The 16293-nt window shown below is 35.2% G+C and overlaps 1 long non-coding RNA gene across 1 annotated transcript; it reads right to left on the bottom strand.

The window, feature by feature from the left end:
• Positions 1-13309: 13309 nt before the first annotated feature.
• On the bottom strand, positions 13310-15071 carry LOC147079332 (uncharacterized). The gene is made up of 2 exons (XR_015069235.1): positions 14836-15071; positions 13310-13999 (listed from the first exon to the last, which is right to left on the bottom strand). It is a non-coding gene; the product is annotated as an uncharacterized LOC147079332 (long non-coding RNA).
• Positions 15072-16293: the final 1222 nt, after the last annotated feature.

Here is a 16293-nt window from a genome sequence, read left to right on the forward strand (position 1 = left end):
AAAAAAGACTGCGTCTACAACCCACCGCCAACGACAATACCCTGCATGACGTTATATAATAAACTCCTGCCAGCATCGACAATGTGCGTTTCTCTCAATTCCACCCCGTTTCTGGCTAGTGATACGGCCTTCACCATTCTCCTCGACAGAAAAAGGCCGGTATCAGTACATTCAACATTCGTACATATTTTATTTATTCGCCTTTATCGCGAGGGACACGCCCCAAGGAAGGCAATAACAATATATAATATCTGTCTTCCAAATAACTATATAGAAAACAGTACTCCAAGCAGTGTACATGACGTATCATTTACCAAGGGACATCGACAAGATAAAATCAAGGACGTCAGGAAATGGCTCAATCTAATACCTTTAGTACTGCCACTATTGTATAGCTTCTTCCAATAGAAAGTGTGGTGTTTGGAGAATAATCTTGATGCCGTTAATCATAATGTTTTTAGTAAAATACTACATGGAGAAAAAATTTCAATCCACAAGCCTAGAAAAGACCAGTGTAATTTATATTTCGGATTCAAGCTCGGCAATGTAAACGAAGAAGATTATGAATTACACATAAATAAAAAGCAAGAAGTTCGTATTGCCAAGGGTGAAGCCAAAGTGCCAACAGCAAAAGAATGGTTATCACCATGGATTTTCAAAGTGTTTTGCTATGTCCAAAGATATTAGCGTTATCCGCATTTTACAAACAAAAACTTCAACTTCACAACTTTACCATCTATCAGTTAAATGATGCAGATGTAATTATTTATGCTTGGCATGAAGCAGATGGTAATATAACGGCCAATGAATTCACATCTTACAATTATTGACTATTTAAGAAAATTGTCCCACGAATACAAAGAAATTGTAATGATATGGGATGGTTGTAACTATCAAAATAGGAACAAGGTTCTTGGGAGTGCATTGAGCGATTTCGCAAAATCCTACAATAAAGTGATAAAACAGTTGTATCTAGAAAAATGGCACACAATGATAGAGGCAGACGCTGTGCATTCAACTTGACTTGGACTTGACCAAATAATGAATATATTGTTTAAGGAGACTTATTGTTCTAACTAATGTTGCCGTTGTAAATGAGGCAACTTCCTTAACTTGTAATTTCCCCAATAATAAAAAATAAAAAACTTTAGAACATTATTTTATATATATAGATAACATAAGAAAATATGACAAAAACATATATTATAAACATGTTAGGCACACAAGGTGTTCATTAACTTCAGACTAGTTTCACTGCAAGGAATATATCACAAGATTGTATGAACCAATTCTCATTAGTGACCTCCCATTTTTCTTGGCGTTATCATATGAACATAAATGAAAGGATCTAGTCATTAAAAATAATATGGATTCTCAGTCAACAATAAGTCCAGACACTTGGGATAACACACCATGGTATGGAGAGGTGCATGGATGGTGGGCATAGCCCGTAGAGGACAAAAAAACGAAATAAGTGGACAATAGTAATAGACATCACCAGTTTTCATGATGATTCAAAGCATCACTGAAATCATGTACCACTTACAGCCTTCTACCACGTCTTCGTGGAGGACAGGGAGATTCAATTGATTGTAAAGAGAAGGTCTAATCTCTCGCAAAAAAATGGAACAGCTATCCAAGCAGTTGGAAATTGACATGTGTAAGTCAGGAAAATTTAACGCACCCGTTGGAGCATCTGTGGTAGCTAGGCCTCACAGAACATCTAAAGGAGTGACTTTAGAGATTTAAACAGTTGACCCCAAACAACCCCAACATTGAAACCAAATGGAAAATTCAAAATTATTAAGATTATCTGGTGTCCTTATGAGGTTTCCTATAAGCTTATTTTAGAACGCGTCCAGAAGAAATTTCTTCGATGTCTTTATTTTAAAACATTTAACTATTTTCCTTTCGATAATTCGTCAGATGATTATTTTCCGACTGCCTTTCTACAAGGCATGCTTACTTTTCACTCTCTTGAATCTCGTCGGTCTCTTCTGCTGTTGAAACACTTTTGCCTGTTATCGCGAGGGATGGTTTCCAATCCCGGTGTCCTAATGAATTTGAATTTCCATGCGCCTGTCAATTACCTACGTGGTCGCAGTCATGATTTATTCTGGATTGGAACCGTTTCCTCGCGTCAAGCCTATCAGGCACCATTAGCGAGGGGTGCAAGACTAGTAAATGCGCTCCCTAAAGACATAGACATTTTCAATGATGTACTTTGCATTTTATTTTTGAAACTGTATTTTTCTGTATAAAATTGTATATTTTTCGTTCTCAAAAATTATATTTTTCTGTATTAAATTATACTTAAGTATGTTTTGATTATATATTTTTTTTTGTTATTATTATTGTTATTATATATATATTTCTTTTTCTATATTCTCTTCTCTCTTGTGAGGGTAATGTTTGACTTATAATGTAAATCTCATGTTGTGTACGTCTTGAATTTAGATTTGTTATGTCCACAATGTTTTGTATTCTTAAATAAATAAATAAATAAAAGAAAATCCATTGTCATCCAGCTTTGAATGTCAAACTGATAGTAATTAAGTAGAGTAGATTAATAAAGTATTTAATTGCTTCCAGTAAAACCTCCTGTCTCCTCCTCCAGGCCTGAATGCGACCCAACCATCAATCTCAGGCAAAAATATCAACTAGGCATATCCAGATAGCAAATCGAGGCAGAAAAATAGTATAACAAACATATACTAGATTAGCACAAGGATTATCATCGTAATACATCGTATAATCTACATCGTATAATCTCCATCGTACATCGCAGCATAAATGCCAAGAAACATCTAATCCATCTACAAAAAAAATGCTTACAGGCCGACTGTAGCGCACAAACGATAGCCAAATCGCATAGACCACAAACGCGCCTATACTCGTGCTACGGTAAGGTGTAAAGGCTCACTCAAAACGTAGGATCGGCATTTGTCATTTTTCATCCAATATGGAAAAAAAATATGAATATGCGAATAAGAATGATACCACATGGAAGAAAGGCTAAGTATTATTCAAATCAACTCATATTGTCAAAAGTCAAAAACATAAAATTCCAGCCATTCACCTCGCCGAACAAACATGACATCATACGCCAAGCCACAAGTATCTCCAGCAACAAAAAAAAAGACTGCGTCTACAACCCACCGCCAACGACAATACCCTGCATGACGTTATATAATAAACTCCTGCCAGCATCGACAATGTGCGTTTCTCTCAATTCCACCCAGATTGGACGGACAGGGAGATTCAATTGATTGTAAAGAGAAGGTCTAATCTCTCGCAAAAAAATGGAACAGCTATCCAAGCAGTTGGAAATTGACATGTGTAAGTCAGGAAAATTTAACGCACCCGTTGGAGCATCTGTGGTAGCTAGGCCTCACAGAACATCTAAAGGAGTGACTTTAGAGATTTAAACAGTTGACCCCAAACAACCCCAACATTGAAACCAAATGGAAAATTCAAAATTATTAAGATTATCTGGTGTCCTTATGAGGTTTCCTATAAGCTTATTTTAGAACGCGTCCAGAAGAAATTTCTTCGATGTCTTTATTTTAAAACATTTAACTATTTTCCTTTCGATAATTCGTCAGATGATTATTTTCCGACTGCCTTTCTACAAGGCATGCTTACTTTTCACTCTCTTGAATCTCGTCGGTCTCTTCTGCTGTTGAAACACTTTTGCCTGTTATCGCGAGGGATGGTTTCCAATCCCGGTGTCCTAATGAATTTGAATTTCCATGCGCCTGTCAATTACCTACGTGGTCGCAGTCATGATTTATTCTGGATTGGAACCGTTTCCTCGCGTCAAGCCTATCAGGCACCATTAGCGAGGGGTGCAAGACTAGTAAATGCGCTCCCTAAAGACATAGACATTTTCAATGATGTACTTTGCATTTTATTTTTGAAACTGTATTTTTCTGTATAAAATTGTATATTTTTCGTTCTCAAAAATTATATTTTTCTGTATTAAATTATACTTAAGTATGTTTTGATTATATATTTTTTTTTGTTATTATTATTGTTATTATATATATATTTCTTTTTCTATATTCTCTTCTCTCTTGTGAGGGTAATGTTTGACTTATAATGTAAATCTCATGTTGTGTACGTCTTGAATTTAGATTTGTTATGTCCACAATGTTTTGTATTCTTAAATAAATAAATAAATAAAAGAAAATCCATTGTCATCCAGCTTTGAATGTCAAACTGATAGTAATTAAGTAGAGTAGATTAATAAAGTATTTAATTGCTTCCAGTAAAACCTCCTGTCTCCTCCTCCAGGCCTGAATGCGACCCAACCATCAATCTCAGGCAAAAATATCAACTAGGCATATCCAGATAGCAAATCGAGGCAGAAAAATAGTATAACAAACATATACTAGATTAGCACAAGGATTATCATCGTAATACATCGTATAATCTACATCGTATAATCTCCATCGTACATCGCAGCATAAATGCCAAGAAACATCTAATCCATCTACAAAAAAAATGCTTACAGGCCGACTGTAGCGCACAAACGATAGCCAAATCGCATAGACCACAAACGCGCCTATACTCGTGCTACGGTAAGGTGTAAAGGCTCACTCAAAACGTAGGATCGGCATTTGTCATTTTTCATCCAATATGGAAAAAAAATATGAATATGCGAATAAGAATGATACCACATGGAAGAAAGGCTAAGTATTATTCAAATCAACTCATATTGTCAAAAGTCAAAAACATAAAATTCCAGCCATTCACCTCGCCGAACAAACATGACATCATACGCCAAGCCACAAGTATCTCCAGCAACAAAAAAAAAGACTGCGTCTACAACCCACCGCCAACGACAATACCCTGCATGACGTTATATAATAAACTCCTGCCAGCATCGACAATGTGCGTTTCTCTCAATTCCACCCAGATTGGACGGACAGGGAGATTCAATTGATTGTAAAGAGAAGGTCTAATCTCTCGCAAAAAAATGGAACAGCTATCCAAGCAGTTGGAAATTGACATGTGTAAGTCAGGAAAATTTAACGCACCCGTTGGAGCATCTGTGGTAGCTAGGCCTCACAGAACATCTAAAGGAGTGACTTTAGAGATTTAAACAGTTGACCCCAAACAACCCCAACATTGAAACCAAATGGAAAATTCAAAATTATTAAGATTATCTGGTGTCCTTATGAGGTTTCCTATAAGCTTATTTTAGAACGCGTCCAGAAGAAATTTCTTCGATGTCTTTATTTTAAAACATTTAACTATTTTCCTTTCGATAATTCGTCAGATGATTATTTTCCGACTGCCTTTCTACAAGGCATGCTTACTTTTCACTCTCTTGAATCTCGTCGGTCTCTTCTGCTGTTGAAACACTTTTGCCTGTTATCGCGAGGGATGGTTTCCAATCCCGGTGTCCTAATGAATTTGAATTTCCATGCGCCTGTCAATTACCTACGTGGTCGCAGTCATGATTTATTCTGGATTGGAACCGTTTCCTCGCGTCAAGCCTATCAGGCACCATTAGCGAGGGGTGCAAGACTAGTAAATGCGCTCCCTAAAGACATAGACATTTTCAATGATGTACTTTGCATTTTATTTTTGAAACTGTATTTTTCTGTATAAAATTGTATATTTTTCGTTCTCAAAAATTATATTTTTCTGTATTAAATTATACTTAAGTATGTTTTGATTATATATTTTTTTTTGTTATTATTATTGTTATTATATATATATTTCTTTTTCTATATTCTCTTCTCTCTTGTGAGGGTAATGTTTGACTTATAATGTAAATCTCATGTTGTGTACGTCTTGAATTTAGATTTGTTATGTCCACAATGTTTTGTATTCTTAAATAAATAAATAAATAAAAGAAAATCCATTGTCATCCAGCTTTGAATGTCAAACTGATAGTAATTAAGTAGAGTAGATTAATAAAGTATTTAATTGCTTCCAGTAAAACCTCCTGTCTCCTCCTCCAGGCCTGAATGCGACCCAACCATCAATCTCAGGCAAAAATATCAACTAGGCATATCCAGATAGCAAATCGAGGCAGAAAAATAGTATAACAAACATATACTAGATTAGCACAAGGATTATCATCGTAATACATCGTATAATCTACATCGTATAATCTCCATCGTACATCGCAGCATAAATGCCAAGAAACATCTAATCCATCTACAAAAAAAATGCTTACAGGCCGACTGTAGCGCACAAACGATAGCCAAATCGCATAGACCACAAACGCGCCTATACTCGTGCTACGGTAAGGTGTAAAGGCTCACTCAAAACGTAGGATCGGCATTTGTCATTTTTCATCCAATATGGAAAAAAAATATGAATATGCGAATAAGAATGATACCACATGGAAGAAAGGCTAAGTATTATTCAAATCAACTCATATTGTCAAAAGTCAAAAACATAAAATTCCAGCCATTCACCTCGCCGAACAAACATGACATCATACGCCAAGCCACAAGTATCTCCAGCAACAAAAAAAAAGACTGCGTCTACAACCCACCGCCAACGACAATACCCTGCATGACGTTATATAATAAACTCCTGCCAGCATCGACAATGTGCGTTTCTCTCAATTCCACCCCGTTTCTGGCTAGTGATACGGCCTTCACCATTCTCCTCGACAGAAAAAGGCCGGTATCAGTACATTCAACATTCGTACATATTTTATTTATTCGCCTTTATCGCGAGGGACACGCCCCAAGGAAGGCAATAACAATATATAATATCTGTCTTCCAAATAACTATATAGAAAACAGTACTCCAAGCAGTGTACATGACGTATCATTTACCAAGGGACATCGACAAGATAAAATCAAGGACGTCAGGAAATGGCTCAATCTAATACCTTTAGTACTGCCACTATTGTATAGCTTCTTCCAATAGAAAGTGTGGTGTTTGGAGAATAATCTTGATGCCGTTAATCATAATGTTTTTAGTAAAATACTACATGGAGAAAAAATTTCAATCCACAAGCCTAGAAAAGACCAGTGTAATTTATATTTCGGATTCAAGCTCGGCAATGTAAACGAAGAAGATTATGAATTACACATAAATAAAAAGCAAGAAGTTCGTATTGCCAAGGGTGAAGCCAAAGTGCCAACAGCAAAAGAATGGTTATCACCATGGATTTTCAAAGTGTTTTGCTATGTCCAAAGATATTAGCGTTATCCGCATTTTACAAACAAAAACTTCAACTTCACAACTTTACCATCTATCAGTTAAATGATGCAGATGTAATTATTTATGCTTGGCATGAAGCAGATGGTAATATAACGGCCAATGAATTCACATCTTACAATTATTGACTATTTAAGAAAATTGTCCCACGAATACAAAGAAATTGTAATGATATGGGATGGTTGTAACTATCAAAATAGGAACAAGGTTCTTGGGAGTGCATTGAGCGATTTCGCAAAATCCTACAATAAAGTGATAAAACAGTTGTATCTAGAAAAATGGCACACAATGATAGAGGCAGACGCTGTGCATTCAACTTGACTTGGACTTGACCAAATAATGAATATATTGTTTAAGGAGACTTATTGTTCTAACTAATGTTGCCGTTGTAAATGAGGCAACTTCCTTAACTTGTAATTTCCCCAATAATAAAAAATAAAAAACTTTAGAACATTATTTTATATATATAGATAACATAAGAAAATATGACAAAAACATATATTATAAACATGTTAGGCACACAAGGTGTTCATTAACTTCAGACTAGTTTCACTGCAAGGAATATATCACAAGATTGTATGAACCAATTCTCATTAGTGACCTCCCATTTTTCTTGGCGTTATCATATGAACATAAATGAAAGGATCTAGTCATTAAAAATAATATGGATTCTCAGTCAACAATAAGTCCAGACACTTGGGATAACACACCATGGTATGGAGAGGTGCATGGATGGTGGGCATAGCCCGTAGAGGACAAAAAAACGAAATAAGTGGACAATAGTAATAGACATCACCAGTTTTCATGATGATTCAAAGCATCACTGAAATCATGTACCACTTACAGCCTTCTACCACGTCTTCGTGGAGGACAGGGAGATTCAATTGATTGTAAAGAGAAGGTCTAATCTCTCGCAAAAAAATGGAACAGCTATCCAAGCAGTTGGAAATTGACATGTGTAAGTCAGGAAAATTTAACGCACCCGTTGGAGCATCTGTGGTAGCTAGGCCTCACGGAACATCTAAAGGAGTGACTTTAGAGATTTAAACAGTTGACCCCAAACAACCCCAACATTGAAACCAAATGGAAAATTCAAAATTATTAAGATTATCTGGTGTCCTTATGAGGTTTCCTATAAGCTTATTTTAGAACGCGTCCAGAAGAAATTTCTTCGATGTCTTTATTTTAAAACATTTAACTATTTTCCTTTCGATAATTCGTCAGATGATTATTTTCCGACTGCCTTTCTACAAGGCATGCTTACTTTTCACTCTCTTGAATCTCGTCGGTCTCTTCTGCTGTTGAAACACTTTTGCCTGTTATCGCGAGGGATGGTTTCCAATCCCGGTGTCCTAATGAATTTGAATTTCCATGCGCCTGTCAATTACCTACGTGGTCGCAGTCATGATTTATTCTGGATTGGAACCGTTTCCTCGCGTCAAGCCTATCAGGCACCATTAGCGAGGGGTGCAAGACTAGTAAATGCGCTCCCTAAAGACATAGACATTTTCAATGATGTACTTTGCATTTTATTTTTGAAACTGTATTTTTCTGTATAAAATTGTATATTTTTCGTTCTCAAAAATTATATTTTTCTGTATTAAATTATACTTAAGTATGTTTTGATTATATATTTTTTTTTGTTATTATTATTGTTATTATATATATATTTCTTTTTCTATATTCTCTTCTCTCTTGTGAGGGTAATGTTTGACTTATAATGTAAATCTCATGTTGTGTACGTCTTGAATTTAGATTTGTTATGTCCACAATGTTTTGTATTCTTAAATAAATAAATAAATAAAAGAAAATCCATTGTCATCCAGCTTTGAATGTCAAACTGATAGTAATTAAGTAGAGTAGATTAATAAAGTATTTAATTGCTTCCAGTAAAACCTCCTGTCTCCTCCTCCAGGCCTGAATGCGACCCAACCATCAATCTCAGGCAAAAATATCAACTAGGCATATCCAGATAGCAAATCGAGGCAGAAAAATAGTATAACAAACATATACTAGATTAGCACAAGGATTATCATCGTAATACATCGTATAATCTACATCGTATAATCTCCATCGTACATCGCAGCATAAATGCCAAGAAACATCTAATCCATCTACAAAAAAAATGCTTACAGGCCGACTGTAGCGCACAAACGATAGCCAAATCGCATAGACCACAAACGCGCCTATACTCGTGCTACGGTAAGGTGTAAAGGCTCACTCAAAACGTAGGATCGGCATTTGTCATTTTTCATCCAATATGGAAAAAAAATATGAATATGCGAATAAGAATGATACCACATGGAAGAAAGGCTAAGTATTATTCAAATCAACTCATATTGTCAAAAGTCAAAAACATAAAATTCCAGCCATTCACCTCGCCGAACAAACATGACATCATACGCCAAGCCACAAGTATCTCAAGCAACAAAAAAAAAGACTGCGTCTACAACCCACCGCCAACGACAATACCCTGCATGACGTTATATAATAAACTCCTCGCGACCCGAGAACTACAGAGTTCTAAGTGAACAACTGCAGCAAAAAAGTTATGGGCTGTTGAAGTTTTGAACGCTTGTATTTTGTTAATTGTGAATGTTTTCAATTTTTTTTTTGATTGAATATATCAATTATGGTACTGCTATGTTGTACCTATCAATAAAACTACGTTAAAACTAGTTTTTAATGGTTAATTTTATATATCATAAATTCAGTTAGAACATTGTCCACCTGAAACTCAAACAAATCGCCTTTACTACAAGGTTCTAACTGAAATTTGTATGGAAATCCTGGTAATTCAGGACGCATAGTTTCACTTTTCATGTTAAAATAAATAAAATTCTTGAAAGTTATCTAATATAATATTTTTTTCCGGAGAAAATGTATGGAAATTGTTGGGAAAATGGGAAATTCGGAAAAACTTAAATATTTTTTTGTAATTTTTGTTTAATACCATTTTAAAATGAAAATTATGTTGAAAATATAATTTAAAAATACAAAACTATTGTTGATGCAACAAGCCCAATGTTTATTGTTCAATTTCAACTGGCTTGTTGTCTTCACATCAGATACATTTATTGTAATTGTGTATACAAGATTGTTGTTACTAATGGCTGAGTGAATGTTGTGTAAAAATTCTTTTATTAAATTATTCGCCTCAGTTTTAGAATAAACTTCAAGCCACCAAGAGGCATATCTTTCAGATCCATCATAACATCATAATAATATTGTATAATTAATATACTAAATCTCTATAGTGTGGGATTTCTCAGGAATAGGGATTTTAGAATACAACATAACCATTTTTTCACCTCATCTACTGAGATTTGAAACATCTCAAATATTTATATCACTTTCAGGAAGACTTTTAAGCCTGAAACATTAACTCAATGAATGAAATAGCCTTAAAATACTCTCAATATTTAAAAAAAAATAACGATAATTTAACCTTACTTACGTTTCATAATATTATAATTCATCTATTAGTGAGTTCACAATTTACTGTTGATATCAAATATCACGAAACGTTTTTTTTGAGGTTATGTATCTCGAAGTTATAGTAGTTTATTTAAATACTCGTGGTTTCTAGTTAAATACACGGCATGGAGTCCTAATAATAAATTTAAAATTAAAACAACAACATTTTACTCTTGATATTGCAATTAAAACCATTTTAACAACTTTAAATGTATTCACAACCACGAAATGTCAAAGCACATAGAACTTTGTAGAACGACGGATCTTTTTAGATTATAGTAGAACTCTGTAGTACCACAGATATTCTGTAAAGTGCACATAGAACTCGGTAGTATTGGGGTTTAATGAAAAAATATAAGAAATATCGACCTCATATTGATATAGTATGTAGATAATGTGACTTGGAAGACTGCCTCATTATTACTTTAGTTTGGCCAAAAATCGACACTTAGAACCTTGTAGTTCTCGGGTCGCGTCCTGCCAGCATCGACAATGTGCGTTTCTCTCAATTCCACCCCGTTTCTGGCTAGTGATACGGCCTTCACCATTCTCCTCGACAGAAAAAGGCCGGTATCAGTACATTCAACATTCGTACATATTTTATTTATTCGCCTTTATCGCGAGGGACACGCCCCAAGGAAGGCAATAACAATATATAATATCGCTGAGCTTATTGGAGAAGCAAGTACGTTTTGTAATTTTAACATTTGCAAAATCTACAAACACAATCATAAATATATAAAGTTTACATTTCAGTAAATCTATAATATAAAAATCCGACAAAAAATAACATTGACGACAGATACTCAGCTAATTATTGACATCAAGACTGAGTCTATTGAAGACTGCGTTCTGACGAACAGCGTAAAAAAATATTTAAATTCTTTTGGGCTATTAAATCATGGCCCGAGAAGAAGTCGTATGTCCAAGGTTTTGTATGCACTCGAAATATAAGAAAACGAAGGGTTACGTCATCTTTGTGCAAAAAAAAACAGGATGGGCACGACAATTACCTTCCAAACGAAAAAGGAGAAAAATACAAAGAGTGTCGGATTTTTTTCCTTAACACACTTGGCATAAAAGAAGATATTTATAAACGATGGACAAAACATAATGATATAATACGTCTTCCAAATAACTATATAGAAAACAGTACTCCAAGCAGTGTACATGACGTATCATTTACCAAGGGACATCGACAAGATAAAATCAAGGACGTCAGGAAATGGCTCAATCTAATACCTTTAGTACTGCCACTATTGTATAGCTTCTTCCAATAGAAAGTGTGGTGTTTGGAGAATAATCTTGATGCCGTTAATCATAATGTTTTTAGTAAAATACTACATGGAGAAAAAATTTCAATCCACAAGCCTAGAAAAGACCAGTGTAATTTATATTTCGGATTCAAGCTCGGCAATGTAAACGAAGAAGATTATGAATTACACATAAATAAAAAGCAAGAAGTTCGTATTGCCAAGGGTGAAGCCAAAGAAAGTGCCAACAGCAAAAGAATGGTTATCACCATGGATTTTCAAAGTGTTTTGCTATGTCCAAAGATATTAGCGTTATCCGCATTTTACAAACAAAAACTTCAACTTCACAACTTTACCATCTATCAGTTAAATGATGCAGATGTAATTATTTATGCTTGGCATGAAGCAGATGGTAATATAACGGCCAATGAATTCACATCTTACAATTATTGACTATTTAAGAAAATTGTCCCACGAATACAAAGAAATTGTAATGATATGGGATGGTTGTAACTATCAAAATAGGAACAAGGTTCTTGGGAGTGCATTGAGCGATTTCGCAAAATCCTACAATAAAGTGATAAAACAGTTGTATCTAGAAAAATGGCACACAATGATAGAGGCAGACGCTGTGCATTCAACTTGACTTGGACTTGACCAAATAATGAATATATTGTTTAAGGAGACTTATTGTTCTAACTAATGTTGCCGTTGTAAATGAGGCAACTTCCTTAACTTGTAATTTCCCCAATAATAAAAAATAAAAAACTTTAGAACATTATTTTAAGTCCGCCGATTTTCTCACCTTCCGATTACATTGCGAGAATGCATTTAGCTCGGCCTAGACAGCCAGCCATACAAACTAAATTCTATACATTACGGTTTCTTTTACATACTGATAATGATATCTTTTACATACTGGCACAATTCAACTCACCAGATTACAGGATTACTGGAAAACTTATCGATTGTTCAGTATTCCAATATTCATTCGACAAATAATGTCAAGGAATCGATTTTTGTTGATAATGCGATGCCTTCATTTTTCGGATAATAATGAAAACAGAGATTGATAGTACATAATCGGTAGGCTTGGCTTGACTTACTTAAAAAAAGTATGTCTTTCTGAATGTAAAACAACCTGTAAATACGACAACGCAGATTATTCATTAGAGCTTAACACACAATTATTAAAACATTTGTCAACCCCTGGTTTACATAAATATATATATATATATAGATAACATAAGAAAATATGACAAAAACATATATTATAAACATGTTAGGCACACAAGGTGTTCATTAACTTCAGACTAGTTTCACTGCAAGGAATATATCACAAGATTGTATGAACCAATTCTCATTAGTGACCTCCCATTTTTCTTGGCGTTATCATATGAACATAAATGAAAGGATCTAGTCATTAAAAATAATATGGATTCTCAGTCAACAATAAGTCCAGACACTTGGGATAAAACACCATGGTATGGAGAGGTGCATGGATGGTGGGCATAGCCCGTAGAGGACAAAAAAACGAAATAAGTGGACAAGGCGACAAACAAGAATGTGTGATGTAAATTTACTAATAATCATAAAAGCAGGAGACAGGAAGAAGAAACATTAGACAAATCTACTTCTTCGAAAGCTGGACGTAACGATCAACAAGATAGTTTGCTTAAATAAGCGCCAGTCCAACGCACACAACCGTAAGGAATGCAATCAGTTTGTATCATTGTAATCAGCAATATTGCATTGTATTCTAATCAGCAATATTACTAATCTTTCGCCTAAAGAACCTAACATAACCTTTTGAACCAACATGATGTGGGTAGGTACCATACAACCTTGTAATTCCGAAGCAGTGACACAATATCGTCAGTCAGACATTAAATCCACATTTATTTCACAAACTTGTATGAATAGAAGCATTAGTCCGCTTCTGCTTCCTCTTTGTCGCCATCGTCGTCCAGCACGAATGGGATTATGTGGTACTCGATGAACATCTGATGCTGCCCTTCCTTTTCAATCATCTCCTGCACCAGCAACACTCCTCGAGAGTCACACTTCATAGCCACCTGAAAGTAAACAAAAAGCTTAAAGACTATACCTAGGATACTTACTAAGATATATACAGTAAAACCTCGTTAATACGAATTCCATTGGACCGAAAATCAAAAAAAAATTCGAATTACGAAATGTATGGGGGAAAAATATTAAAATTTGAAGATTTTCATTAATTTTGTTTCTGACCATAGATGTGCCTACCGAATTGGGTCATAAAATGTCAGGATTATTTTTGTTACCATCATAAAATAAGTAATTTTTGAAATAGGTGCTCCATGCACCTATTTTCATGCAAGGCTTGTCCGGTAAGTTACAACTTCGACGAGATCCTACAAGCCGAGGAAAATGGTGTTGCCTTTGGTAACTTCTGGAACGACACATTGTAGCTAGTGAAGACCCGACACGACGAAGAAGATAAACTCATTAACAATTAGCAGAAAGAAGTGCAGGGTGACTCGTCGCGAGAGCGATCAAGTGTACGAGTGCGTGATCCGGTATCCAACGGGAGCACTCCAGTAACCCAGCAGTCAATCATGAAAATATTAGTGCCTAGAATACATCCCTGTGTTCTCTATTCTCCACAAAACTACAGCTTCCTCAAATAATAGAGTCCAATCAAAAATATCGCCAAACATGATGATTCATTTTTGCCCAAATTTTGGACTGTATACTTTCCGTATAACCTCACTAATTGCACCAATGTAAGATAACTTATTTTCAGTTAAGTATATTGTTTCATATAATGTCGAATGTTTGAAACTTCTATCTTGATATGTTCACACATGTATATAAATTGAAATCTTTCTTGGTTAAATCATATGCCAAAGAATCGGTGAAGAAGACTTACAAAAGGAAGAGAGTTCCCCCGTTGCCCTTGTAGTACATCTTGCGAATGCAGTCCTCGGACGATCCGAAGATGTTGAGACATTCCGTTATCACTGTCAGGTTGACTTTGAAGTCCACATTGTACTTCTCGGGCACTCGGTACTGGCTGAAGTTGGCCACAGAAATGTACGCGGAGGCCTGCACGCACTTGCTCTGCTTGACCGTGAACTTGAGGCCTTGTTGCGAAACACAGAACGTGGCCCACTGTAGAGGATTAAAAAAATAATTATTGTTGTGTTAATGGCATAAACCAGCGATTTCCAAACTGGGTGGCACGGAGGGTAGCAACGGGAGGCGCGAAAAGTTTAACACAATTAATGTAGCCACAGGCTTGCAGTTTGCAAATACATAGTTTATAAAATGGTCGCTAGTTATAAACTACATAAAAAAGTCCTATAAAAAGTTGTTTGCAAACCTGTCTGAAAATATAGAGACTAATTTTATAATAGCTCACTTCAATACTATTGTGAAGCGTGCTGGCTATCTCGTGATAAAATGAAATAAAAGGGTCAAATCGTATTGTTGAAATTTGAGGCAAATTTGTTATAAATATAAATCAATGCAAGGACCACTAATGCTTTCACTGATTTAAAAAGACAAAGTGAAGGTATTCATAAAAAAAATGGGAGCTTTGGAAAAAATTAGTTCACCATGTTACCACTTTCAAATGATTTCTGCGCCAGATATATTAAAGCAAACAAAAATCTATTTACCGAGTTCTTGGTTAGTTTTCTAATGCACTTTTCACACTATTTCATTAATAGTAAAAATGATATACTTAAATGATAACTCCCGTGTACAATTTAGGAAACACTACATTAGTGCACCACACTGCCATTAACCTCAGCGATAGGTAGGTGGGCCCGCCAAAGATCCTGGCCTGGCGGCCTGCTTCAGGATGTGAGGCCCCCGAAAAAATTATTGATAAGTTTTGTTCAAAGGACAGTAAAAATAAATTGCCATGATAGATCCTAAGCGGAGCAAATGGTCCTCCACAGGTTGGAAATTGTATTAAAACTTTTTCTACAAGGAACAATAATTTATACCCATTAATTAGTCCAACCTTTGTTTTTATGAAAATAATAATGACATTTAATACATGGTCCATAGGATATACTCCAAGGTAGCTCAAATGCCTGAGTAACCTATATCCTTGCATACAAAGCAGTTTAATGTTTGAATCCTGATAAATACACACATGAAAACTGCCCATTTAATATACAGTCGAACTCGGTTATTACGATCTCGGACATAGCGAGATCTCGGATGTAATGAGGAAACTATGTTGACATTTTGGTTCACTGTTATAATGAGCAACTTATCGCAGCTTATACCGAGCTAAAATATCGTGAAAAATTTTCTTCAAACTGTTAATGTGTCAATCGTTTAAAAACATTTTGACCCTAAGCAATAAAATATG

This window comes from Rhyacophila brunnea, unplaced genomic scaffold (assembly GCF_057557595.1).
Source record: "Rhyacophila brunnea isolate RB1 unplaced genomic scaffold, BYU_Rbru_1.0 scaffold_1, whole genome shotgun sequence".
Lineage (NCBI taxonomy): Eukaryota > Metazoa > Arthropoda > Insecta > Trichoptera > Rhyacophilidae > Rhyacophila > Rhyacophila brunnea.